The sequence below is a fragment of the Helianthus annuus genome, chromosome 16, assembly GCF_002127325.2.
Source record: "Helianthus annuus cultivar XRQ/B chromosome 16, HanXRQr2.0-SUNRISE, whole genome shotgun sequence".
Lineage (NCBI taxonomy): Eukaryota > Viridiplantae > Streptophyta > Magnoliopsida > Asterales > Asteraceae > Helianthus > Helianthus annuus.
In genome coordinates, this window is record NC_035448.2 from 47,447,146 (window position 1) to 47,470,744 (window position 23,599).

Sequence of the window (23,599 nt, forward strand, 5' to 3'; positions counted from 1 at the left end):
TAATCATAAAAATAAATCATATAATTCGAGTCCGCGATGAGATTGTGTTTGCGAAAGAGTTGCGATTGCGTTTGCGATTAATCACCTCAAAACATATAATATACATGCATAAGTAACACATAATAGCACACACATGTAAAACAATATCCACAACTGCGATTCAAGTTACGATACGATAGCGATGAGATAGCGTTACATAGATTAGAGATAAACTGCGATTTTTGCATTTACTCCACATAATATAACTAAAGTAACATAAACTAGAGTATCGATTAACAGGTCAAAATGTACAATCAATAATTTTGCAAGGAATGACAGATCGAATTAGCAATCTTTTCTTCCTTTGACTTTGACTTCAAAGATGTGGGTTGTTACACAAGTGGGGAAAGTGATGCATATTGTTTGGCGGCGAGTATTAAAAAATATGTCAAGGGTAAACATGGGCCGTGGCATTATCAAAAGCCGTATGAAATCTTGAGAAATTGTAGAAAATAAAGGTGGTGCCTAATGAGGTAGCGGAAGCGAAACGATCTAAAACAAGTGCATCGGGTAGTTATAGTGTGGGTGGCTCCGATGCACGTTGTGCTATTGATATAAACGATGAACCCAAGTTCGAAGATGAAGCTCCTACTTTTGAATCGATACGGCCAACGGGAAGGGATCGTGCTAAAAAGGACCGTGCGAAGGCTTCGGGTTTGAAGACAACGAGCTCAGGTGATGTATCTAAACTTGATGTAATTCTACAAAAATTTGATCATTTTATGGGAGTTTAAGAGGAACGGTACAAAAAGAAAGAAAGAGAAAAAGAATTAGACGTGGGGCTTTCAAGGGAGAGACTAGAGTTAGACAAGAGGCGACTCGAATTTGATCTTCAAAATCGAGAAACCGAAGAGTTCCGAGTAATGACAACCGACACCGAAACCTTACCTGAAAGAGACCATGCGGTGATATCGAGAATGAAAGACAAGATCGCGAAGAAATGGCTCGGAGGAAGTGGAAGCAGGCTTTAGTTATTTTTTAAGTTTAGTTTGTTAAAATTATGTTTTTTAGGTCTATTTAATTATAATTTTACTGATGAAAACTTTATCTTAATTTATGTATTAAAAAAATTAAAAAGAAAAATGGAAGGGGAAAGGGGAATGAAGGGGAACTACATCTCACATATGGGGGAGTAGTGATGATGTGGAGATGATGGTTATGTGGAGCCTAGGTGGCCATGGGGAAGGGGGAACCACACCCCTCAGTCTAAAGAAAGGAGTTTACCATTACACCAGCTTTCCTTTTCTTTGTATGGTGTCCACCTAATTGTATTTATGAGGTCCTTATAAAATTTAATATACTGGATCTACTAACTTTTAAAAAAACATTGGAGTCCAGTGATCCCGACCCGTTCAATGTGGGTCCGCCCCTATATGTGGTTTCTTAGATGTCATTTAGGCCAGGGGGTGTGGTATACCACCCCTGGCCAACTCAGCTTGGTTAGCGCCCCTGTGCCATCCCCTGGCACCAGAGGGCGCCATTGAATGCTTGCCAGCCCAGTAACGAGCGCTAAAGGGAGGGGCTGGTGGGACCTATTGTTTTCAGCCAATCAATTTTTTCTCTTTATTTTTGTTTTTTGTATTTTGTTTAATAGGAGACTTTATAGGGGTTTTAAACAATTGCATGAAAGTTAAAGGGATAGTCTTTAAAACCTCCTATATCTGATATGGTGCTAATGTGAATCTGACCTGGCGTAATAAAGCCTTAAGAGGCTTTAAACCACACCCAAAGCGTTAAGAGTATATGTATATGCCTCATGGCATCTGAATCTGATGTCACAATTAATAATTACTTCTTTTTTTTTTGTTTTAGCTTCTTTTTTGTCATTCGTTTTCAAACTTGTAAATAAGTTTAAGAGTAAACTGTCATTTTGGTCCCTGTGGTTTGGTCAGTTTTGCCACTTTAGTCCAAATCTCAAACTTATTACATCTGGGTCCCTGTGGTTTGCATTTTGTTACCATTTTAGTCCAAAAGTGAAATTTGACCAGATTACCCACTTTTGACCCTGCTATTTTGTCTTCACCCTCAGGGGCATTTTGGGCATTTGTAATTATTATAACTCAAATTAATAAATAATAGTGCCATTGCCAGAACAACAACAATAATGCACTGCCAGAACAACATCAACAAGCACCGCCACCTCCTCCCCCTTCTCACCACCACCCCCACCACCGGATCTGCAGCGCCACCACCACCACTCTGCCGCCACAAGCACCGCCACCTCCTCCCCCTTCTCACCACTGCGACCATCACCACCCTCTCCCCACCCCTGTGTCAACTCCATACCTCTGCCACCACCGAACCCCGCCACGACCACCTACTACTACCCAACCTCAACCACCACCACAGTTATCAAATTCCAATTCATTCAAAATCAACTTCATTATGTGTAACGTCTTAAGAAAAGAATCAAATACATACAACTCAATCAATTAACAAAAACTCTAATAATAGCTTCTTCCCTATTACAACCTCCACCACACACCGTCCAAACACACTGTTAAAATCACCCCTGCAACCACCACCATTGCACCTCCGAACAGCTTGTCAATCAACACAGCGAAGAAATCCCCATGTGTCCCCCCTCAATTTCACCTGCTTCAATCTAGGGTTTCAACCAGGACAGCCCAGGATTTCCCTTTCAGAAAATGGACCTGATTCCGATTCAGGAGGATGTGAAGGTAGAGGAGGTGAGGGTGTCGGGGGTGGCGGCGGTGATGGTAGAGGCGGTGAGGGCGACGGTGGTGGTGGTGGATCTTTAGTGGTGGTGGTGATTGACGGAGGTGATTCAAATCTGATTCAGGAGGAGGTGAAGGTGGAGGAGGTGAGGGTGTCGGGGGTGGCGGCAGTGATGGTGGAGGCGGTGAGGTGAGGGCGACGGTGGTGGTGGTGATTGACGGAGGTGATTCACAAGAACAGTAAATCCGATTCCCGGGGAGGTGAAGGTGGAGGAGGTGAGGGTGTCGGGGTGGCGGCGGTGATGGTGGAGGCGGTGAGGTGAGGGTGACGGTGGTGGTGGTGATTGTTTGAGAAGATGATCTTCAGTGATGGTGGGGTGGGGTTTGATCTTCAGTGATGGTGGGGTGGGGTTTATATGTTAATGGGGTTAATTAATATTAGGTTATAATAAACCTAAAATGCCCAAAATGCCCCTGAGGGTGAAGACAAAATAGCAGGATCAAAAGTGGGTAATCTGGTCAAATTTCACTTTTGGACTAAAATGGTAACAAAATGCAAACCACAGAGACCCAGATATAATAAGTTTGAGATTTGGACTAAAATGACAAAACTGGCCAAACCACAGGGACCAAAATGGCAGTTTACTCTAAGTTTAATGTTCTTAAACTTTTCACATAAAGCGTTTTTTTATATACGTGGCATCTGATGTGGTGGGAGTAGCTGGCATGTCACAACTAATGCCGCATCAACTATTTAAGGTAATTAGTTAAAATGAGAGTGGTTGCTAAAATCAGTAAGGCATGATAAGTTGGTTTCTGTTTACGTCTACTAAGTAGTTTGTTGCTAGCATCGGCAAAATGTGTATTGCGTTAAGAGTAAAACAACTTTAATTCACAACTCGCTTATGATTTATTCATAAAAACTCCTTGAAAATCTTGAAAAGTATCATTGATAGGTTAAAACAGGGTCGTCTCCGAAAATCACAAAATTTTTTTTGGCCCTGTTCGAGATAAAAAATTTGGACCCTATTCGCAAATCTTCATATAACATAAACTCATCAATCATTCAATCATATATATATAAATACTAAAAATTCATAATACTACGATAATTGTTATGAAATAGATAAAACAAATTAACAAAAATAGTGTAGCAAAAATGATCAAAGTATCGAACTTACTTGCTAAGCAAACAGTGTGGTTCTCCTAGCGTTTTTTGATGCAAAGCTCTCGATCAACTCCTTGTAATCCATAGTATCTAATATTTCACTTTCAATAGATATTGTCGCTAACCCGTTTAGCCTTTCTTGTGACATTGTAGAACGTAAATAGGTCTTCAACAACTTCAACTTTGAGAAACTTCTTTCTGCCGATGACACGGTTACCGGAATTGTCAACAACACTTTATATGCATTTATAGCATAAGGATAAGTAGTACTACGTTGGAAGATATAGTACTGCATGTAAAGTGTCAACAACACTTTATATGCATTCATCTCCTTTCACATTGTCTTCACCCACATTATCATCACCCAAGTTAGAACTAGAACTTTTAGTTTCTTTTGAAAAAAACTTGTGTATTCGGTTTTGTTTTACTTCGTCCGCCTTTCTTTTCTCTTCCTCTATCTTCTTCCTCTTACGTTTTTGATGGCCGGATAGGTGTTTGTATTTAGGAACGGGAGGCATTATTTCTACATATTAAGTTATTAACGAATAAAATCCATTCAATAACAATTCACACGAAGTCTAATACATAAATAATTAAATATTATCCATTCAATAACAATTTACACGAATAAAATCCATTCAATACCTCAAGATGAAGTCACTTTAGGTTTAGCCGGCCCTTCTTAAACTCAATATGCCAAACAGATATCTATCAACTGCAAAAAAAAAAAAAAAAAAAAAAAAAAAAAAGCAATTCACAATTTCATATCACATCTTTCATATTTCATAACAGAATCTGTTAAATCGGAACCGAACCGTGGTGGCGAGTGGCGACTCAATCAGAACCGCGTTTGATGATGCAGCAGCGCGCTTGAATGTTTGATTTCGATCAGAATTCAGATTTCAAATACCTCGAATGTTTGATTTCGATTTTCGATCAGAACCGCGTGCGTGATGGCGGTGATGCGTCAGCGTCGTTTGGTTTGCTGCAGATGCGTCGTTTCAAATTTTGGGCTATATCTATAACTATAAAGAAAACTTAAAATTTTTTGGGCCCTTTCCTTTTTTGGGCCCTGTTCTCAAGCCCACCCAGCACTTGGGTTTAGCCGGGCCTGGGTTAAAAGTACTTATTCTACAAGAAGTTAAGGGCACTCTATAATTTGGCATGTTTTTAGTTGAAATGGATATTAATGTAGGAAAAAGATTAAATACAAATAGTCTTATCGTACAAAACGTATGAAATATGTGAAAAGGTAAAAAAAACGCGATAACTATTTTGTAATTATCTACTCGTAGAGTAATTATCAAAATTACCCTACAAATGATCTTAAAGGGTAATTTTGATCTTGTAGGGTAATTTTATAAAATGATCTTGTAGGATAATTTTGATCTTATAGGATAATTTTGTAGAGTATAATAATTACTCTACAAATGATCTTGTATGAGTAATTTTGATCTTGTATGGTAATTTTACAGAGTATGATAATTAGTCTAGAAATGATCTTGTAGAGTAATTTTGATCATGTAGGGTAACTTTAATTTTGTAGGGTAATTTTGTAGAGTATCATAGTTACTCTACAAATGATCTTGAAGGGTATCTTATAAGATAATTTTAATCTTATAGGGTATTTACGAGTAAAATAATTACAAAAATGTCATCGTGTTTTTTTACTTTCTAATGCCTTTCGTACGTTTTGTACGATAAGATGTACGAAATCTTTTCCCAAGGCATACCCTAGATCATCTGGGGCAAATTTGGATAAGAGCACTAGTTATAGTCTAACTAATGAAGCTTAAGAAGAACACAAGCATTCTTTTTCTAATGTGGAAGACAGTGGCGTCTCTGAGAATTCACGTACTCTATTCGAGCTCGAAAAATGTGCTCATATGCTTTAACGATAAACAAAATAATTACGAAAATGACAAAAAAATGTAGTATTTGATAAACAACGCAATTATGATAATGACAAAATAATAGTATTCTAATGAGTTACATACCGTAATAACTAATAAGTTAATAGCTAACCAATGATTCGTGCAGCCCTTCTTGCATTCTTCATAGCAAATTACTGGATCACCTCTTCACAATTTATATTATCTAAGATTTCGTTCTCGATAGCTACCATCACCAACCCACTAAGTCTATCTTGAGACATTGTAGATTGTAAGTAAGATTTTAACTTCAACTTTGAAAAACTTCTTTCTACAAATGTCACAGTGACTGGAATAGTTAACAATATTCTATATGCAATGCATGCTTCTGGGAAATAATCCTCTTCTTTCATATGCTCCAAAACATCTATGAGTTTGTTCGTCTCGTCCTTTCAGATTCCAGGAGTCCATGAAATTGCTATCGCGTGTTATAATTTTTATTAAAATCATATTAGTATTGACCCAATAAACCTAATGTGTAGTGGACTAAATTATAAACCATTAAAAAGTATTTGATAAATGGCCTATATTGGAATTGGTATGTGTTTACAATTAAAAAAAAACTAACATATATATCGATTTTTTTTTTTAAATCTTGTACACCTCAAAATCACGGGCCTTGTGCGAAAGTTCTTCACGCACACCATCATAGCCGGCCATGGTGGAAGATGAACTCTTTAGTGTAATTGAATCCGATGAGTCTACGGACAGGGAAGTTGACTTTTCAACTACACAACATGGCATCAATTTGTTGGAAGATTTCACACAGAAATCAAGTGTTTGGAACGGGTTGCTTGATCTTCCTAACGAGGTAAGTATTATATTGTTTAGACTTTAGAGAATTAATTGTGATGCTTTGTTCTTTTAACCAAGGCTAATTGCATAAAGGCTAATGTCAATTATAGAACATCAGGTACTTAGGTTGGTGGCCAATTTTGGTAACTTTATTTTGAAAACTGAAAACCAAAAAACCGAACTGAACCATATTTGAAAACGAAAATGTTATGTTCTTGATTAATTCACCAAAGAAAATAGATAGAAGCCAGACTAGAAAATAGAGAGATGATTAGAACTTGATAACTTTCATTCATAATCTCCATTAACTCAACAATGATACTTATAGATACAAGAACAATAACCAACTACTAACCAACTAACCTATAAATACGAAACATGGATATTATGGAGCATCCTCCACCACTTTCTTTATTTAAATCACATGACTAATTAAACTAAATAGAAATAAATAAACCAAATAAACAAACTAGTAAATTGAATAGAATGCATGAAACATTCCAAATAACCTACTGACTTGATCCGTGCATGCATTTGACCCATTCTTAACTTGGTACATAACAGAAAACACCAAAACCCGTCGGTTTTCGAAATAAAGTTATTAATTTTCTTGTAGGTTAACAACTGCTGGCTGGCTGTTGATGGAAGGCTTCATCTTGATTTTGGTATATGTCCAACTGGAAGCTCTCCGAATTATATACACGTTCATATTACACGAATTTGTTGTGCTCAAACAGGAAGACGGATCAGAGATACATCATTATAGGTAAGTTGCTGATGTGGATATGGAGTTATCTCTGAAGATTTTGTACATACTTTCACTGAAACTGTGGTTTAGTTTGAGAACAAGAGAGAACACTACACGAATAGAAACGAACTTTATACTTTTTCTTTATCTTAGCAACCAACTAATTAGGCACAAAATAGGAATCAACTTGCATTTCATTACCAATTTTAGCAATTTTATTATTGATTATAGCAACACATGATTTGTTTAATGGGGAATTGAGTCACTGTTTTCTGATTTATCAAAAAATATGACATGGCATCTTATTTGTCATTTTAATATATATGTATGTGCTAACGAGAGTAAAAGTTAGAAGTGTCAGTGATCACATTGCTAGTATAGATTATTATTGAACAATAAGTCGTAGTTTGAATTATTAAATTTCCACTTTGCTTTTTAAATAAGAAATTAAGTTTAAGGATTTAATAAGTAAATCAAAAACAGAGTTTGAGGACTTAACCAGTCACAAAATACACACAAACACACACACACACCTGAAGTTAAAATAAAGTTTGCTGACTTAATGAATCAAGAAAATAGTTTAGGGTCCAAACCATATTTTTAGTGATATTACCAATTCATGAATATCTGGCATTTCTTTATCATCACTTTTTATGTTTGTTTGGTTGCGGATGTGTAGGGAAAAAGTTCCGGCTCCTTCATGTTTGTGAAATCTTTAAGAGGGGGGGACCCGTTTAGGGGTGCGGTGGTCATCACTTATCACTCACTCATCACTCACAACACCCAATCAAGTTCCGCCATGTCATCAACCATTTTTCCATCACTCACAACCTTTTTTAGTGGCAATGGTCATCACTCACAACACCCAACAATAAACCCTCACACCCCCTCACATCCATTTATCACGGAATGTGCCATAACGCGTGAAGTTTATCACGCACACATTTTATCACTCGTGAAACTTTAAGGTGGCGGTGGGCATTTGTTTGTTTTCCACGCGTGGAAGAAAGTATCACGAGAATTTTGTTCCCCACCCCGCCTTCCCTTAGAGTGAGTTTCTGTTTTCATGTTTCAAAGTTGGAAAATATATAGTAAAGTTCCGGCTTCTTCGTGTTTGTGCAATCTTTAAGGGGGGGCATTTTTGTCATTTTACAATTTTGCCGGCAACTTCTGGCAAAATTGAAATCGAATTGACAATTGGGTGATCTTAGTGTAATCATTTGAATACTTAGGCTGGCGGGCTTTACGTAGTAAGTTTCTTTGGTTTTATGGCTTTTGGAAAAAATAACATTAATTTTCTTGAAATTGTTATTTTATCCCAATATTCTTCTTGTTTTCAGGATTTCAACTCGAGTGTATTATAAATTCTGACACCATTTTTCGTAGGAAATGCGTCACAACTTGCTATTTTCTAAGAATTTGTAACAAAATGCATATGTAGGAAAACCCCTCGTAGGAAACTGGTTTCTTACACATTTTCTACGCATTTTCCTACCCATTTCTAACAGAAAAGGGCTGTGACAAATTGCTACGCATTTTCTACGCATTTTCATACCCATTTAACAAAAGTTAATTTTTAATTTTTGCTACACAATTTTTACGCATTTTCCCCACTACCTGTTTACTACGCATTTCTGACGAATTTGTAATATATAAAATAAAAAAAGAAAATGCTTTTGGCGATGGATTTTGTGTCACAAACCCGTCAGTAAAAATATTTGTTTAAAGAAAATGTTTTTTAGTTTTATTCTATTTATAAAACACTAGGTTATCGCCCGTGAATACTCACGGGTTGAACATTTAAATTTTGTTAAACACAACTGTATTTATATATTATAAAAATGCAAAATGTGTGACGAATAAGGTATGTTAATTAGGAATATCGGATTTTAATAGTCCTAACTATTCTCTATATGTGGAAAGTTTCATTATTCACATACTTTTTTTGAAAGGCCAAATTTTATACACAACCAAAAAACTTACAATAGGAACAAAAGAACCCCCTGTTACATATTAGGACATATATAAATAATTATTTTTTCACCGTAACCTGGCTTGTATATATATAAAAGTACTAATAAGAAGTGGTCTAATCACCACAATTACAAATTCAAATCACATAATATTTGCTATAGTGCAGGAGAGTTTCTCTAAGGTGAAGACAATTGTCTTCCTATTGTATCTCTTAAATAAGAAGCACGATATTCCTGCCTCCCTACAAAATGTGAAAATAATATTTTAAGTACTTGAAAAACATCCCTTTTTAATAATATTTTCAGTAGGCTGAAAACCAACTCTCATTAAAGTCATTTAAGCAGAAAACACAAATTCTACAGACAATCACACTCGTCTCTTTAGAAGAGATAGTGACATATCAATAAGAAATAAAAGAGGGGTTGAAGTCTGGTCCGTCATGTGCAGAATGTGCAGCAATGAACCAGAAGATGCGGGATATCTATTCATTCAATGCAAGGTGGAAAACACCAAATGGCCGACAATATCACATTAGTGTGGAATACTTGCAATCTATGCTTTTTCCTTCAAGAACCTCATTAAAATACATAAATACGGAGTGGAGAACAAACAAAAAAGAAAGGCCTTGTATGCAGTCCTATTCATGAGCTGTTGGATAATGTGGAGAGCGATATATAAAATACCTTTAAAATGGGTATTGACATCAACATCAAACTTTCCATGATCTATATCCTACAAAACATAAAAATAAATACTTATAATTTTATAATATACAAAAATTAACACGTTAACAATAAGTATATACCATTAGGAGAGAATAATCTGGTAGATCCAACTTATCAACAGCACCATGAAACCCAACTCCTTCTTCAACATCACTCTCATTAGTTTTCAGTTGTGTTTAGACTACAAAACAATAATACTTATTTGTATGATGGAAAAAAAAATAATAATACATGACAAAATGAAAGCAATACAATGCATGTCTACATATACTATAACCAAATTCCAAAACAAACAGTTATAAAAAAGTCCTTATATGTGGTTATTAATATATTAGCTGTCACACCCCCAAAATCCACCCGCGGAATACCACCGCTCGGGAGCGTGACTGACCAGGATCAAGCCATCAATCATATCAAACCATAGCAATTAATAATAGAAGTAATTAATATAAGTCACCATGACATGATTGATGTTTCAAAAACCAAACACTGTTTTAAGTAGCGGAAGCATAGTAAAGTAAATCCAAATAGTTTTACGAGTTATGAGTTCAACATCATTACGATCCATCTGCCCACAACGACCTGCTCTTCCCTGTGCAAGCTCCAAGTATACCTAAGGTCCTGCAAGGCATGCAGCAAATAATCAACAAACTAGTTGAGCGAGTTCACAGAAAGTAAGTTCATTGTGTAATGCATAAGTATAGCTAGTGGGGGCTTCCCATACTAGTGTGTAATAAAGGTGGGGGCTTCCCATGTTCATCCTGGTTAATGAGGGCTTCTCATTAACGGTACTTACTAGACTAACTTCCGACCATGTGTTCTTCTTTACCGAGAACAGGAAAACGTACAGGGTCACGTAGGCTTTACGTGACGTGCCCTTCCCCGAGGACAGTGGTACGCGTGGGGGCTACGTAGGCTTTACGCAGCGTGGCCTTCCGACCTGGAAGCCAGTGAATGGTATTGGGTTACGTAGGCTTTACGTAACGTGTCCTCCCGACCCGGGAGACATATGGCAAATATACTGGGTTACGTAGGCTTTACGTAACGTGTCCTGACTAACCTGAGGACGATGGTCTATAGTCTGGTATATGCGTAAGTACGAGTAATCATTCCAAATTCAACATATCCAACCCAATTCCCAACCCGGGAATCCCATGCCTTGGCTGTGTGAACTCACCTTGGTTTGCTCGGCAGATACACAGAAAGTACAAGTAGCAAGTAAATGATCACTCACGTCCTATCATGGTTATTATACGAGTCAGGTTCGTATATAGCACGTATATAGTAATCACGTATAGTCATGGCAAACATGTACGCACGTAAACAGATAAGACATAGCCTGTGAGGATCCAATTGTTCTAAGTCCATTCATACCCGGCCCAATGACATAAGCAGCCCAATAACAAAACAATCCAGATTCTCAATCGGCCCAAATAGCAAACACATACAAGTCCATTAATAAACAGTCCACAATTCAAATCGTTGGGCTCAATAGATTGGGCCCGTGACAGTGAAGGCCCAACAGTGTGCGTGTAAAGGGTGGTCTCGAGTCGCAACGGAGATCTCGAGTCGCAACCGGAGATTACGAGTCGCAACAGCTGGTTGCGAGTCGCAATGGAGATCTCGGTTCATCATGGTCTGGTTACGACTGATCATGTGCTGGTTACGAGTCGCAACGGGACTCGCAACCGTAGTCTCGACTTGTGCTGGCTTGGTTACGAGTGGGATTCTGACTCGCAACTATGGTCCCGACTCGCAACCAGGTGTCGAAACCGCGTATGTAACTGATTTCCATAATTCCTGCATTGACTATTCCGTGATTCTAGCAAACATCTACGGCAGTTTCGAAATCAGATCAATCACAGAAATTTATCATCAGTTAATTCAGATTTCATGCATATTCATAACAATTCAAGAACATCAAAAACGTGAACTGCATTCATATGAACAATAATCTATTTCTATGAACATGTAACCGTGACTAATTACCTAGCCCAAAACTTAGCACATCTACAAGTTAACATCCGAATCACATAGCATAACAACAGATTTCATCGAGTTTCATCCGATCCGTATGAACATGTTAACAATCCGAAACACATATTAACATTTGATTTATAACAAAGCACACATGTAAACCGGTTCTATCCCAATCAACCATACTATCATCATCCGAATTACATCATGTAATGTTCAAGAATCATATAAAATCATCAAATACAATCAAATAACAATGTACACTAACCGGTTGAAATCAAAGAGAGGGTGAGCCGAGAAGTGTTGTTCGCCGTCGGGTTCCAAGTAAACGAGAGAGAGAGAGCAAAGCTTCTAGGGTTTGTGTGTGTGTTCTTGTGTTGTAACAAATGAGAGGAAAACAAGACCCTTAGTTTTGGTATAGTGGTTGCGAGTGGGGAGTGGGCCGAGCCCACTCGGTTGTCTAATGGTCCGCGTACAAGGTGTGGCCCAAAGGGCTTTGTGTGGCCGGTTTGTAGTGTTGTGCGGATCGGGTTTGGCTCGATAAAGATAAACATAACACACACACATAAAAAGCACATAATATCATAACACTCATTAGTCCGAAAATATCACATAAGCACGTAACGTTACATCACAGCAAGTCTAAAGTTCGAGTTGTCACATTATCCCCAACCAATTGGAAATTTCGTCCCGAAATTTGGTATGCACTCACTGAGGAAGCTAGGTAAACTGTACTGTTCACTGATTTTCCTGGGGTGTCACATCCTCCCCCCGTTGATCTGGAATTTCGTCCCGAAATTCCGAAGTAGTAGCTTCAGCCTCAGTAGTGGTTGCCTTGTTCCCGAATAACTGGGGGTACTTTTCTGTCATCCTGTCTTCGCGTTCCCAGGTGTACTCTGGGCCACGTTTGGAGTTCCAACGAACTCGGACAAGAGGGATTCTCTTGTGTTTGAGGACCTTCACATCCCGGTCCGTGATTTCAACTGGTTCCTCGACGAACTGCAACCGCTCGTCGATAGTGAGTTCCTTAAAAGGAATGATGAGTGTTTCGTCTGATAGGCACTTCTTTAAGTTCGATACATGAAAGACATTGTGAACTGCCCCGAGTTCAGCTGGTAGTTTCAACTTGTAGGCTACCTTGCCAATCTTTTCTATGATTTCGAATGGTCCGACGTACCGCGGATTCAGTTTACCCCGTTTGCCAAAACGAACCACACCCTTCCAGGGTGAGACTTTCAATAAAACCCGGTCCCCGACCTCAAATTCCAATGGCTTTCTACGCTTATCCGCGTAGGCTTTCTGACGGTCGCGTGCTGCCGCCATGCGTTGTCGTATTTGTGCAATCTTTTCTGTGGCGTCCACAACAATCTCTGGACCCGTGATCTGACTATCTCCCACCTCTGCCCAACAGAGAGGTGACCGGCATTTACGCCCGTACAATGCCTCGAATGGAGCGGCTTGAATGCTGGTATGGTAACTGTTATTGTAAGAAAACTCCACCAAAGGGAGGTGCTTTTCCCAGCCGTTGCCGAAATCGATAACGCATGCCCGAAGCATGTCTTCGAGAGTTTGGATCGTACGCTCAGACTGCCCATCCGTCTGAGGGTGGTATGCTGTGCTCATGTCTAAACGTGAGCCGAAAGATTTATGCATTGCTTGCCAAAGTTCTGACGTGAATCGTGCATCGCGATCCGAAATGATAGATGTGGGCACCCCGTGCCTCGAGACAACTTCTTTAAGATATACGTCTGCGAGAGTGGAGAACTTATCCGTTTCCTTAATCGGCAGGAAGTGTGCAGACTTGGTGAGTCGATCAACTATGACCCATATCGTATCGTTCCCACGCTGGGATCTAGGTAGGCCTGTAACGAAATCCATGGAAATTTCTTCCCATTTCCACTGAGGTATCTTAGGCTGCTGAAGTAGGCCAGCTGGTTTCTGATATTCGACCTTGACTCTCACACAGGTCAAGCACTTTCCAACGTACGTAGCAATGTGGGCCTTCATACTAGGCCACCAATAAGTAGTGCTGATGTCGTGGTACATTTTATCCGACCCTGGATGTACCGAGTAGCGAGACTTGTGAGCTTCATCCATAACAAGTTCGCGTAAACCGCCATAAAGTGGGACCCAAATCCGGCCCGTTACGTAATAGGCGCCGTCTTCCTTCTGTTCCATTTGTTGTCGTGAGCCGCGTAAGGCTTCAGCCTTGACGTTTTCGGGCTTCAATGCTTCTACCTGAGCATCTCGTATCTGTGTAGGAAGGCTAGACTGAATCGTAAGCTGTAGTGCTCGCACGCGCTTCGGTAAAGTGTCCTTTCGACTAAGGGCATCAGCCACCACATTGGCTTTGCCTGGATGATACTTGATAGCGCATTCATAATCGTTTAGTAATTCGACCCATCGCCATTGACGCATGTTCAAATCCTTCTGCTTAAGGATATGCTCGAGACTCCTGTGATCGGTGTAAATCGTGCACCTGGTACCGTACAGGTAGTGTCGCCATATCTTAAGCGCAAAAACAACAGCTCCCAGCTCTAAATCGTGCGTCGTGTAGTTCCGTTCGTGAACCTTGAGTTGACGAGAGGCGTAAGCGATAACCTTGTCGCGCTGCATTAACACACATCCCAATCCCCGAATGGATGCATCACAATAAACCACAAAGTCATCCGTGCCCTCTGGCAATGAGAGGATAGGTGCACTGCAAAGTCTATCCTTTAGGTGCTGAAAAGCAGTCTCCTGGGGCTCTCCCCAGCGATAGGTAACACCCTTCTGTGTCAGTAACGTAAGCGGCTGAGCAATCTTCGAGAAATCCCTGATAAACCGTCTGTAGTAACCTGCCAGACCCAAGAATTGGCGTATTTCTGTCGGTGTACGCGGTGCAGACCAGTTCCTGATCGAATCTACCTTGGATGGATCGACATGGATCCCATCCTTGTTTACCACGTGGCCTAAGAAGTGGACTTCACGAAGCCAGAAGTCGCATTTAGAAAGCTTGGCGTACAACTGTTCCTTCCGAAGGAGTTCCAAAATAAGGCGAAGATGTTGCTCGTGCTCCTCCTGACTCTTGGAGTAAATCAGGATGTCGTCGATGAACACAATGACGAACTTGTCGAGATAGGGTTTGCACACCCTGTTCATAAGATCCATAAATACCGCAGGCGCGTTCGTTAACCCGAATGGCATGACGAGAAACTCGTAGTGACCGTAACGAGTTCTGAAGGCTGTCTTGGAGACGTCCTCATCCCGGACTCTCAGCTGATGATAACCGGACCTCAAGTCTATCTTCGAGTAGTAGCACGACCCTTGCAACTGGTCGAATAAGTCGTCTATGCGTGGAAGAGGATAACGGTTCTTCACCGTCACCTTGTTCAGTTCCCTGTAGTCTATACACATCCTGAACGTACCATCCTTCTTTTTCACGAAAAGTACTGGAGCTCCCCAAGGCGAAGAGCTTGGTCGAATGAAACCCTTTTCCAAGAGCTCTTGTAATTGCTTTGACAATTCCTCCAATTCCGATGGAGCTAGGCGATATGGTGCGCGAGCTATGGGTGCTGCTCCTGGAGCGAGCTCGATCTGGAATTCAACCTGACGATGAGGCGGTAAGCCTGGTAAGTCTTCAGGAAACACCTGAGGGTAATCACGTACAATCGGAATATCCTCCAATTTCTTTTCCTTTGCTGAGGCGTCTGTAACAAGAGCCAAAATGGCTGTGTGACCCTTACGTAAGCATTTCTGAGCCTTCAAGAAAGAGATGATGCCCACCACTGCACCACTCTTGTCGCCTTGAACTTCTAGAGGTTCCTGACCAGAACGAGGAATGCGAATAACCTTTTCGCTGCATAAGATTTCGGCCTGGTGTTGGGAAAGCCAATCCATCCCAATCACGACGTCGAAGCTACCCAATACTATGGGAATGAGATCAATAGAAAAGGCTTGACCAGCTAGGATAAGATTACAACCCTGAACTACGTGCGTGGCTTCTAGACTTTTACCGTTAGCTAACTCTACTACATGTTTGGTGGGTAAAAGTGTTGGTGCACGTTTTAGCAGTTGACACATTTTCACAGACATATAGCTTGTATCCGCACCCGAATCAAATAAAACAGTAACGTAAATATTGTCAAGGAGAAACTTACCCATGACAACGTTGGGATCGTTCACTGCGTCACCTCGACCTAGCACAAAAGCACGACCACGAGCTTCATTGCCGTTGTTGTTGTTGTTTCCACCGTTGTTGTTCCCGTTGCCCTGGTTGTTATTGTTGTTGCGGTTCTGGTTTAACTGAGGACAATCGCGTTTGAAATGACCTTCAGCCCCACACTGGAAACACCCCCGGTTTCCACGCTGTGGCTGCTGTTGCTGCTGCTGGTTCTGTGGAGCTGGTTGCTGAGGCTGCTGATTCTGATTCGCAGGCCGTGGACTCCTACAGTCTTTGGCCTCGTGACCCATCTCAAGGCACCTTTGACAGCGACCCTTGTTACATGGGCCGTGGTGATGCCTGTTGCAGTTGTGGCACCTGGGTTGACTACCCTGATATCTCCTCTGTCTGTGACCACCAGAGGATTGCTGACTGGGACTCTGATAGTGGTCGATTTTCTGTTGCTGAGCTTGTGGCTGAACGGTCGCTGAACCTTTGCTGGAATCCCCATCCCATTTTCTTTTACTGTCACCAGATGTAGCAGGAGTAACTGAGGTAGTGACATTAGCAGTAGCATTAACACGCTTGGGCAATCTATTCTGTTCCACTGCCTGATCGGTGATACGGTGAGCGAGACGCTGTATTTCCTGAATGTTTTCGAGGTTAGCCGACGTCACGTGGCTCTGAATTTCTGGCGCCAATCCCTTGAGATACAACTCAATGCGCTTGTATGGAGGGTCCACCATAGTTGGACACAGAACGGCCAGCTCATTGGACCGTTTGGTATACGCTTCGATTTCCGATCCAACCATTTTCAAGTTATAAAGCTCATCTTCCAGCTTGTGTATGTCTTCCCGCGTGCAATACTCACGCTTGATGAGTTCCTTAAAGTCGTTCCATGGGGTGGCGTTAGCAGCTGCCAACCCTAAGATCTGGACTTGGGCGTTCCACCAAGTGAGCGCAATCCCTTCAAGTGTGCCAGTGGCGAACTTCACCCTGCGAGCCTCAGGGCATTCGCACATTTCGAAAACCGACTCGAGCTTTTCAAACCAGTGGAGGAGTCCAACTGCTCCCTCTGTGCCACTAAACGAGCTAGGACGACATTCCATGAAGTTCTTGAAGGTGCACCCAGGCTGCTGCTGAGCGGGTTGACCTGCTTGGGCGGCTGCAACTGCCGCAGCAATGAGAGCCTCTAGCTGGGCTTGAGTCATGTTAATTCGTGCGGCCATTGATCTTCATAGTAACAAGTAGCATACATAAGAATGGTTCGCGAGTAGGGCGATGACAGAAAAGCGTAGGCATATAGGTGTTCTCATGAAATCAAAGCATGTGTATCTAAGCGTAATGCGAGCAAAGTTCTAAGCAGTTCTAGCAAACAGGCAATAAACATAACATAACCCTTATTACCTAGGATGTCGAGTCTTGCACGTGGAGCGAAGCGTCGTTGTGGATCGTTGAGAGCACTGTACTGGTTATAGTCCGGTTTTAATAAAACGTTTTCCCATATTAAAACCAAGTTCTCTATAACCAATGGCTCTGATACCAATCTGTCACACCCCCAAAATCCACCCGCGGAATACCACCGCTCGGGAGCGTGACTGACCAGGATCAAGCCATCAATCATATCAAACCATAGCAATTAATAATAGAAGTAATTAATATAAGTCACCATGACATGATTGATGTTTCAAAAACCAAACACTGTTTTAAGTAGCGGAAGCATAGTAAAGTAAATCCAAATAGTTTTACGAGTTATGAGTTCAACATCATTACGATCCATCTGCCCACAACGACCTGCTCTTCCCTGTGCAAGCTCCAAGTATACCTAAGGTCCTGCAAGGCATGCAGCAAATAATCAACAAACTAGTTGAGCGAGTTCACAGAAAGTAAGTTCATTGTGTAATGCATAAGTATAGCTAGTGGGGGCTTCCCATACTAGTGTGTAATAAAGGTGGGGGCTTCCCATGTTCATCCTGGTTAATGAGGGCTTCTCATTAACGGTACTTACTAGACTAACTTCCGACCATGTGTTCTTCTTTACCGAGAACAGGAAAACGTACAGGGTCACGTAGGCTTTACGTGACGTGCCCTTCCCCGAGGACAGTGGTACGCGTGGGGGCTACGTAGGCTTTACGCAGCGTGGCCTTCCGACCTGGAAGCCAGTGAATGGTATTGGGTTACGTAGGCTTTACGTAACGTGTCCTCCCGACCCGGGAGACATATGGCAAATATACTGGGTTACGTAGGCTTTACGTAACGTGTCCTGACTAACCTGAGGACGATGGTCTATAGTCTGGTATATGCGTAAGTACGAGTAATCATTCCAAATTCAACATATCCAACCCAATTCCCAACCCGGGAATCCCATGCCTTGGCTGTGTGAACTCACCTTGGTTTGCTCGGCAGATACACAGAAAGTACAAGTAGCAAGTAAATGATCACTCACGTCCTATCATGGTTATTATACGAGTCAGGTTCGTATATAGCACGTATATAGTAATCACGTATAGTCATGGCAAACATGTACGCACGTAAACAGATAAGACATAGCCTGTGAGGATCCAATTGTTCTAAGTCCATTCATACCCGGCCCAATGACATAAGCAGCCCAATAACAAAACAATCCAGATTCTCAATCGGCCCAAATAGCAAACACATACAAGTCCATTAATAAACAGTCCACAATTCAAATCGTTGGGCTCAATAGATTGGGCCCGTGACAGTGAAGGCCCAACAGTGTGCGTGTAAAGGGTGGTCTCGAGTCGCAACGGAGATCTCGAGTCGCAACCGGAGATTACGAGTCGCAACAGCTGGTTGCGAGTCGCAATGGAGATCTCGGTTCATCATGGTCTGGTTACGACTGATCATGTGCTGGTTACGAGTCGCAACGGGACTCGCAACCGTAGTCTCGACTTGTGCTGGCTTGGTTACGAGTGGGATTCTGACTCGCAACTATGGTCCCGACTCGCAACCAGGTGTCGAAACCGCGTATGTAACTGATTTCCATAATTCCTGCATTGACTATTCCGTGATTCTAGCAAACATCTACGGCAGTTTCGAAATCAGATCAATCACAGAAATTTATCATCAGTTAATTCAGATTTCATGCATATTCATAACAATTCAAGAACATCAAAAACGTGAACTGCATTCATATGAACAATAATCTATTTCTATGAACATGTAACCGTGACTAATTACCTAGCCCAAAACTTAGCACATCTACAAGTTAACATCCGAATCACATAGCATAACAACAGATTTCATCGAGTTTCATCCGATCCGTATGAACATGTTAACAATCCGAAACACATATTAACATTTGATTTATAACAAAGCACACATGTAAACCGGTTCTATCCCAATCAACCATACTATCATCATCCGAATTACATCATGTAATGTTCAAGAATCATATAAAATCATCAAATACAATCAAATAACAATGTACACTAACCGGTTGAAATCAAAGAGAGGGTGAGCCGAGAAGTGTTGTTCGCCGTCGGGTTCCAAGTAAACGAGAGAGAGAGAGCAAAGCTTCTAGGGTTTGTGTGTGTGTTCTTGTGTTGTAACAAATGAGAGGAAAACAAGACCCTTAGTTTTGGTATAGTGGTTGCGAGTGGGGAGTGGGCCGAGCCCACTCGGTTGTCTAATGGTCCGCGTACAAGGTGTGGCCCAAAGGGCTTTGTGTGGCCGGTTTGTAGTGTTGTGCGGATCGGGTTTGGCTCGATAAAGATAAACATAACACACACACATAAAAAGCACATAATATCATAACATTCATTAGTCCGAAAATATCACATAAGCACGTAACGTTACATCACAGCAAGTCTAAAGTTCGAGTTGTCACATTAGCTACCTCATCAATAGACCATACTAAACCCCATCATCTTCATACTCAGTTTTGCAATATTCCCCATGAATTTAATTGTCACTAAGCACTTCATGATACTGATACAATACACAATAGAGAGGATCAAGTGTAAACAACAAAATTATGCAATTCATCAATATTCTACGGAGCCAAAATATATGTCAATCATCAATATTGTAAAAAAATTACAAACAATTCATCTTTTAAGGTCTCAGATAATCAAAACTTGAACTAAATGATATCGATAGAGTTTAGATAGGTACCTATCTCTTCAAAACCTGCTTAATTCTACCAATAGCTGCAGCCACCACCACCACCATCGATTAAGGGCCCTCCACCGCCTTATGAAGTGCTCTCATTTCGGCTGCATACTATTCCTAGGCTGCAACCATCCAAAAAGCGTTTTTTTTCATGTGATCGTTCTTCATGCGCATCTGGTTAAGGAAAGAAACTCACAACTGTGTTACAGCGCATTACTTGCCTGGGTGTTAACGAATCAGAACACCCATAGGTGGTTGTATTAACCATGCCTCTACAAAATCACTTTCATTGTCTATAAGTTAAGTAAATCAAATAAATATTATTAAGGTACCTTACTACCTTAATCAAGGCTGCTAAACAACGAACATCTATCCAATGTGGGACAAACCCTTTGTTATGTTGCTTCCTAACATCTTCTTCTTGACTGTTTTACGCATTTATTCCAGGTATTCATTCTGCCTGTAACCAATACACAATTAGTCATCACACGCTGACACAACTCTAAATCCCATGAATTCATTTTAAGCAATTGGAACTGCAATTTACGAAGCAACGAATAAGTAGATAAATCTTCTCTAACCTGAGCACATTGATGTCTGACCATTCACGACAGAGTGTTGTGAAGAAAACAGACAGAAAAGTCCTTTTTAGAACTTTTTCATTTCATCGCTGGAGATTTCGAGCTGTGCCGGAGGCCAATTGGGGAGTTCTGGGACAGCTGTATCGGATTCAATATCGATTGCAAGAGTGCCCATCTGGTCCTTGAATCATCAAGATATTCAAGTGGAAAATCAAAAGAAATAAGCAAATAAAAACTAAGAATATAAAGGTTAGATGGAATGCTTAACAAACACTTAGAAAACCCATAGGCACCTCAAATAGAACAAATTAAATGTTAACTTAAAAAGCACATCCATACTTTTAATTTTCATCTATATAAGAAAAAACACTCAAACTTTAAAGAATAAGCGATTCCAGATTTGTTGACAAAATATAAATGCATTAATGATACCATGATTTTGACTCCAAAAAACTCACACACCAAGATTATTGCGCCCCCTTTAAATGATTTGCAATAAGGCATTGCGCCAAATCCTCCGTAAGAAACGACCAACAACAAACACAAACCCTAATCAATGATTTGCAATAAAACAACCAAATAGACACAATAAAGAAAATCCACGAAAAATGGAACATCCCCAAACCTGGGTAAAAGTACTCATTGGCAAAACCGGCAATAATCATCAGTTTTGGTTTCCATTTAATCTGCAAAACAACATGTCTCCGGTATTAAACCAAGTATAATCCCTGTAAACAAACCAAGGCATTGTACATGTTCGTTCGTTAAGCATTTACTCAGATATCTATTGACAATGTACTCTATATATCCAAAAAAATATTTTACAAAGAGGTTGAAGAATATATAAAAAAGCCAAAATATGAACAACACATTAGATAAGTATAAGATATGGGTCAACCAAACTCAAAGCAACTCAGTTTCAACACTATCCATTTTGACCTGTTATCAACCCATCCGCATAACTCATTACCTGTGGACCCAAAAAATGTGAGATGTTCTACCTGGATGTCACCAGCAACTAACAATGTACCAGCAAGACCTCCACCAAACTTGTTTAGGACCTACCAAAGTAAAGCTCATCCCACCAGACATACTTTTTGCTCCAGCATTGTTATTTGACATAAATGCGCCCAACATATAAAGAATTTCAAATAAACCCTGCAACAGTTAACACAAATAATCCAATAAACAATCAACAATCCACATAAACCCTAAGTCCTAACTTAATAAGCAAGAACACCAAAAATTACATAAGGTGACTTAAGAAACCTTTAAACCCCATCAATTTCTACTACTGAGATACTCAATCGGTTACCCAAAGAAACAATTAGAAACATTACCTAGAAATGGTGTACTTCAAAAACCTATCGACTCAATTTTTGAATATGAATTGTCCAGAGCTCCAAGGGTATGGCTACAGAATATCCTGTTGCTTCTGAAAGAATCAGTATTAAATCCATTGCTTCTCCCATCTCTTCTAGGAGTCCGACTCGAGCTTAATCTTCTAAACATCGGAGAACCTCTGGGCGTCGATTTACCAGATAATACGGATTTTAAAACCGGTCGTGATGATTGTCTCCCTGAGCTCCTACTATATTCATCCATATTCCCTTTCAATTGGCTTCAAGCAACATATATCATAGCACATCATTCCTCAGATTATGATAATGGATTTCCAAATCCAACGCTATTAATATCAGTGATTAGGTATAGTTCGAGAGCTTCAAGAAACCACTCTTACACAGATCCTAAAGTTGCATCCTACACAATTGGATACACATTAAATTGCTTGCAGATTCAAATATTTTCAGAATACATCTTATAAATCTATAACTGCAGCATCTCATCTCAAACTTGAAATACTTCTAAAATAATAGTGGAATAAACACTATTAGCATATAATTCAGTGACTCAACAGATATCCTAAAGTTGCATCCTATACAATTAAATACACATCAATTTGCTTGCAGATTCAATTGTTTTAACAACACAACTTAATAATCAATAACATGTATTTTATATTTTTTCTTGTTTATAGTTTTTAATTTTATTATTTTTATTTTTTTTCCATTTTTTATTATTAAATTATTTTTTTCTTATGTTTTTTTTATCATCTCATCCTAACCCAAAATCATCTTGACCTTGCCTGTCCTAACCTTTTTTTAAGATACCCATTCTGACCCAAACTCATCCTAACTCAAACCCATCTTCACCCATTACCCAAACCCACCCAACTTGCCCACCTTGCCAGCCATATTAAGAAGTAGATAGATCTACCGGACAACATAAGCTTCTCTAAACAATTAACTATTACATAAAAGATCCCAATCCCAAAAAAAAATGTAAAATGTAACAAACATATATAAAAATAACCAAACCTATAAAGATCCGAGATCACACCCGTGGTTTCAGCAATATGCTTGACAAATTTCAGCTCCTCATCAATACTCATGGCATATCCAAGCCCTTTGGCCTATAAAAAATAGATATTGTTGAAAAAAAAAGTAAACCTTTTCAAGGTCAACCCGACTGTCACCAAAATTACTCATTTTGGCCAATTATCCAACCTGTCTAACCAACCAATTATGCCTCGGTTCAATACATTATGGTACTCGGTATAGCAACCAAACGGCTATACCATACTCAAACAACAATTAAACGCCAAACTTAAGTTTAAAAAAACTTAATTGAAGGCAGCCAAGAAGCCT

General features: G+C 40.1%; 1 long non-coding RNA gene across 1 annotated transcript; it reads right to left on the minus strand.

The window, feature by feature from the left end:
- Window positions 1-3,690: 3,690 nt before the first annotated feature.
- Window positions 3,691-4,870, minus strand: LOC110916589. The gene is made up of 3 exons (XR_002579862.2): window positions 4,701-4,870; window positions 4,531-4,600; window positions 3,691-4,408 (listed from the first exon to the last, which is right to left on the minus strand). It is a non-coding gene; the product is annotated as an uncharacterized LOC110916589 (long non-coding RNA).
- Between the last annotated feature and the right edge of the window lie 18,729 nt (window positions 4,871-23,599).